Below are 6,761 nucleotides of genomic sequence, written 5' to 3'. Positions count from 1 at the left end.
AATATTTATTCATAGTCTTAGTGTTGTAAGACCCATTAACGGGTTTTAGTTTTTTTTTTTTTTAACCATGGATTAATCCATGAATATCTTGAATTTGCAGACAACCTGATAACAAGCATGAAGTTTCTGTTAGTGGATCGTGAATTGGCGGTGAGCAATTTGTTGGTCATGAGAGAAGAGTCCAATATTTATTTGAGATTCTTTAATTTTTTGTTTTAATATCCTGGTTATTTTTGGATTGTTTAAGTTGTTAAGTAATAGATCTAAAATAATTGGGATAAGGCAGCAACGAGTTAAATTTAATTGATATGGGATATGATTATATATATTGCTAAAAAGGGAATCACATCACAACTAGTTTATTTTAATTTAGAGAATACGCATATTAATAAGTTAATTCATAAGATGATGTGTACATAAGATTATTTTAAATAATTATAATAAAGAAAATTTTCAATGTCAAAGTTATTTTTACTGAATGAGACGTTTAGATATAAAATAATGATACTAATAAATAATTTTTATTTTTTTTTTAAAATATATTATTTAAAATTAGATTACGATGTTTTTATGTTTTTTATGGGGTCACATGAGATATTATAAGATTACTAAAGTATTTTTTATTATTACATGCTATTATTTAATTGTACGGTCATTTTCAGATTAACATGTCAAATCGTTAAACTGTTTGCTATTATACTTGGAAATTAAATTGATTGGAACAAATTATGTTAATCGGAGAATGAATATTAATATAGTGTTAACTACAAAAGAGTACAAATTTGTGCTCAATCACCCGTCTTGATATCCCTAGCGAAGATGCACCTCAAGATGAAAAAAATGAATATAAGCTGTGGAAAAGGGCTGATAAGATGGCCAAATGTTATATTTTACCTCCTCTCTCAAGTGTTCTATAACATTAGCATCAGTCTTTTTGCACTACTCAAGTTATTCTTTAAAATTTTCATTAAATGTTGGTTGACTAAAGTAGTGTTGCTAGGCAAGTCGCAGTGAAGTGGACACTATTAATTCGGGCTCTTTTAAATTTTCAAAATTTATTTTTGATTCATTAATAATATTTAGGTTTTTAGTTAGCCTTTCACCCATTTAGGTTTGAACTGTTAACGGGCTTTTGATCATATCAGATTGGGTCCTAAATGATTAATTGGGTTTAGCTGGGCCCAAACCAAGGATCTAACTCCTTTCCTCTCCTTTATTATTTTTCTTTTATCATTATTTCTATTTATTTACTTTACTTTTGAAAATAAAATAAAAAACTAAAAATAAAAAACTAAAACATTTAAAAATTCAAAAATAACTGGATCATGTATATTTTGATCAAATTAAACATGTTTTTTCTATGATGAAGTTAGAAGTTGACAAAGATACCAATAAAGAGTTAAAGGAAACTAACAATAAAGATAATGCAAAAGGGTTGAGAATAAAGTTATCTGGTGTAAGTTGTTAAGTTAAAGATTAGTCGGTTATAAGAATAACAATTATTTATTGTGGTTATAATTCACGAATTATAAACTGTCATGTTTATGCACTTTTTGGGGTATAAAAGAGAAACCTAATTTCTTGCTCTATATATTTTTTCTGGTCTCAATCTTCTTCTCTTTTGATCTATTTTTTTTATTTAGATTAATTCTTGATTAATTCAATAGCATTATTCTATTACAAGTTTGGTATCAGAGTTTATTAGATCTACCTTGAATATGGGAAAACTTAAGAAATAGCAAATATGATTGACGGAGCGAAACTGGATGCTTTACAAGAACAATTCCAAGTAATACAAGGGCAGCTTAAGGCTCTAATAACTGTTGACTCAACAGGTCCAAGGTGGTGGAGAGAACAAATGAAGCTTATTGAGTCCTAGCTTACTAGCTTACTGAAAATTGTGAATGTATAAGCTAAATGCTTAAACTGTTGGATCCAATAAAGGCAATTAAAACTTAACCAGAATCAGAAAGGATGACTAGCAGCTAACCATTTGTTCCTCTTTCTCGGTCTAAAAGGGGAGGTAAGGCACCTGTCGAAATCACAATAATAGATGATCATAGAAAATATGTTTATAAGCCTAATAGAGTATGACTATTAACCAATAAACAACATGAAATCAATGGCAATACCTTTTAATTTAATACTGAACTGTCTAAACATGTTGATTTTATTTCTTGTAGTAGTTCTTTAATTGTTATGAATGCATTTCACCTATACCTAAGATTGAGTTATCAGTGTTTGATGGAAGCAATACCAGAGGTTGGCTTAAAAAATGCCAAAAATACTTTGCCATATTTTCAATCTTTAATCACCATAAATTAAAGATAGCTGCTATATACTTAGTAGAAAAGGTTGAGGTATGGTTTGATGGATATTTTATACAAAAGGAAATGGTGACATGGTCAGAGTTTACTAATGACTTGTGCCAAAGGTTCTATAACAAAACTTATTCTGACATAATAGAGAAGTTCAATAAGCTCACCCAAAAGACTACTGTGGATGACTATCAAGAAAGATTTGAAGAGTTAAGACCTTATATGTTACAATATAACCCATACTTGATTGAAGGATACTTTGTTTCTAACTTTATAAGTGGACTCAATGATGATATCAAGCCCAAAGTGAAGGTTAATAAACCTAGAACCCTTACTGATGCCTATAGATAAGCCAAACTACATGAACTATCACTTGAATTTGAAAACCAAAAACATAAACAAACTACAAAACCTATGTTTATCTCTAATATTGGGCCTTATCCTAAACCTATTCATACTCAACCAAAACTAAACCCACCAGCCAATTTCATACCAAATAGATAGTAGCTTATTGAGCAAAGAAGGTTACAGAATCTATGTTTTAAATATGGTGAGAAGTTTATGCTAGGCCACGTATATAGAATAAAATAACTTAATGCCATTATTGCTAATGAATCCAATGAGGAACAGGATAACATACAGCATGGTAATGGAGAACTAGAAGGAGTTGAGAAATAAGACAGTCCTAAAAACTTACATATTTCCATCAATACTCTTATGGGTAATGTTAGGCACAACACTCTTAGGATTGAAGAAATGATAAAAGGTAAACCATTTTATATCATCATCGATAGTGGCAACATTCATAGTTTTGTTACTCCTAAGTGGGCTCGAGAAGGAATGGAGTTGGAGCAGACTAATCATTTAGCTATAACAATAGCTAATAGAGAGAAATTATACAGTAGTGCCAGATGTGAGAAGTTAACTCAGTTAATGCAAAGACATGTTTTCTCACATGATTTAAGAGTACTACCAATTGGGGTAGTGACATGGTTCTTTAGGTTGATTGGATGAAAAGGTATAGTCCTTTGATCTTCGATTTTAATAAGCTATCTATGACTTTTCAGAAAAAGGGTTAGTAAATGCATTAAAAGGAAGTAAAAAGCAACCTAGTGTTAAGCTCATTACTAGTAAAAATTTATAAAAAAAAAATTGGCTAGTAAGGACCCAAACATAAATAGAAAGCTTTTATATGATTATTGTAGATTGTATGAAAGAAAATACTCCTTTTAAACTGTAAGAATTGCTTGCTGTTTATTCTAATATCTTTGAAGAACTAACAAGACTACCACCAGTTCGATCACATAACCATAATATTCTCTTTAAGGAAAGGTTTTAGCTTATTAAATTTAAAGCCATATAGGTTTCCTCATCACCAAAAAACTGAAGTGGTGGAAAGACAGATTTCAAAAATGTTATCTTCATTTATTATTTAGATTAGCAAGAGTTATTTACTTCACCTTGTCTATTAGTAAGGAAGAAAGATGGTATATGAAGATTGTGTATTGACTACAAGTAACTTAATGCAATGACAATTAAAGACAAGTTTCCAATTCCAATAGTGAAAAACTTGTTAGATGAATTGAAGGGTGCCAACTACTTCTCCAAGATTGATTTACGGTCAGGATATTAGCAAATCAGAGTCAAAGCTGAAAATATCCCTAAAACAGCCTTTAAGACTCATTAGGGACACTATGAGTTTTAAAAAATGCCATTTGGACTTAATAATACACCTGTTATTTTCCAATCATTGATGAATAATGTGTTTTCTAAATATTTAAGAAAGTTTATGTTAGTATTTTTTTATTATATATTGGTTTATAGTACTACTTTAGAGGAATATGTCTTATATTTAAAACTTGCCATTGAGGTGTTAAGAGTTCATCGCCTGTTTGCCAAGAAAAGTAAATTTTTTAGTTAAAAATAGATTGAGTATCTTGGTTATATCATTTCAGTAGATGGGTTACAACTAATTCCCTAAATGTCTAAAATCTCTAAGAAGGTTCTTGGATTGACTGATTATTACAGAAAAAAGATAGAGTGATAAGAAAAAGGGTATAGAGTGATAAGTAAGCCCTTGATAAACATGTTGAAAAAAGATGGATTCCATTGGTCAAGTGCAGCAACAACAACATTTCAACAACTTAAAGAAGCAATGAGTAATGCCTCAGTACTTGCACTGCTAGATTTTTTGAAGCCCTTCTACCTAAAAACGGATGCCTGTTCTTCAGGTATGGAGCAGTTTTGTTACAAGAAAGAAGGCTTATTGCCTATTTAAGCAAAGCCTTGGGTCCTCTACATATCGATTTATCTATTTATAAGAATGATTATCTAGCTATTTATTGTAACAGTTTTGTGTCCACCCGACGAATTTGAAAATGAAAAGAAAACAAAAAATAGAGTCGCCACTAATCTTTTTTGGCTAGGTGCAATAGGTCACCTATTAAAATCTATCTTTTAATAAAATCTTAAAATTTATTAAAAAGATAATTTTAAGGTCTACGAAACAATCTAAGTTTAAGAGTTGGTTATGCATAGGGAAGGATTAGCACCCCCACAACACTCGTCTAAAACGATACCAATTAATTATATGTTATTCATTTATTTTAATAAAAATAATCTTATTTTTGGTATTTGAAAAATAATTTCCTTAATTCCTTTGTTTATTGAAATTTTGGTTTTTTTTGTTTCTTTTTTTAATATCTTTTATTATTTATTGTTCCATTTTCATTCAAGAAGAATAAATTAGAACCTTTTTATTGAAATAATTCTTAAAATATTTTAGTACATTAGTAACATTAGTAAAACTTTTTCTCACATAGAGATTTCTTAGGCATCGTTTCTCATAATACCTTAGAATCTCATCATTGGAGGCTCGGATTTACTTTTTGTAAAACTTTGTTGTGCATGCAATGTAAAATGCTAAAATGTTGATGCACACATTTTATTTTATTTCTTTAAAATTTTATTTTATTTTTTATTTTTTATTTAAATATTTGAAAAAAAAAAGAAAATTTTATCATATTAAAGATTTTTATAAATATTTCAATACACTAGTAATATTTTAAAAAAATCTTTTCACCTAAGGATTTCGTAAAACATCGCTACTTAGAATACTTTAAGAATCCCATCATCGGATAATATTTTCTTTTTTCTCATTCTTTATTTTATTTATAACAAATTAGTAAATTTTTATTTACTATTTTAGCAAAAAAAATTATATTGTGTTGAAAACTTTTTATAAATATTTGAATACGTTGGTAGTATTTAAAACAAATCTTCTCACTTAAAGATTTCGTAGATATCACTACTCGGAGTACCTTTAAATCTCGTTGTCAGATAAAAAATTTCGTTTTCTTACTTTTTAGTTATTTTTATTATTATTATTTTAATTATTATTATTCTTTATTGTATATTTTTCTTTATTCTTATTCATTAAAATTTTGATAAGTTTATGTTTAGCAATTATGTTAAATTAATTAAAATAAACTATTTTATATCTTCTACCATTTATTTTATTTTATATGAAAAGTTTATAAAAAAATAAAATAAAAATAACAAAAGAAAATCATAAATTAAATAATATAAATATATAAAAAAATTAAGCAAAAAAATAAAAAAAATAAAAAGTTATGATGAAAATACCAAAAATGCCTCTAGTCAACACCGATCAAAAGTTTAAAGGCGACTCAAATGGCTTGGTCAATCAACTTAGATCTATAGTCAATGACTTAATCAGCTTGGCTTGGATATATGGCTTGGCTTGATTCTTGGCTTCGCTTGGTGGCTTAGCTACCTTTTAATCAAAATGACGTCGTTTTGATTTCACTATAAATAACGCCCAAAACATCCAACTCTTTCATTTTTCTTTCCTTCTTCTTATCTTTTCTTTCTCTCTCCCCTCTCCCAGAATTCTTCTTCTCTCTCTTTCCCCAGTTTCTAATGGTTTCTGTTGCCATTGGCTGTTACTATCTATCACTGATGCCATCATCGATCGTCATCAAGTTTACTAAAAATTTCTCAAAAAATACCTAAAAAATTATTTTCGACCCCTTGAACTCAAATCCAACCTTTGTTTTGTGAGAAATGGCTTCAAACAGCATAAATTGAAGCCCAAAGTTTTGGTCAAAATGAAAAAAAAAATTTTCGTGTTTTTGGCATTGAGATTCCTGCCACTAAGAGTTGTGTTTTTTAGGTTTGTGATTTTTTTGCTTTGGTTTTGGTTTTCTTGGTTATTAACAGAGTTTTTGTTTTTTATCTAGCAGTTTTTTTAACTGATTTTTTCATTTTCTAGCAAGGTGTTTTTTTATATTTTTTGCAATTTTTTTTTGTAAGGTTGTTCCCTTTTTAGGCAAATTTCCATGGCTTTATTTATAGAGCAAAAAAAAAGATTAAAATCCTAAAAAATTTGAGATTTTATGGGATTATGGTTGCCAGCTGTCG

The sequence above is a fragment of the Durio zibethinus genome, chromosome 12 (assembly GCF_047325235.1).
Source record: "Durio zibethinus cultivar Kanyao isolate XHJ-2024 chromosome 12, ASM4732523v1, whole genome shotgun sequence".
Lineage (NCBI taxonomy): Eukaryota > Viridiplantae > Streptophyta > Magnoliopsida > Malvales > Malvaceae > Durio > Durio zibethinus.
Note: the sequence above shows the minus strand (reverse complement) of the source record.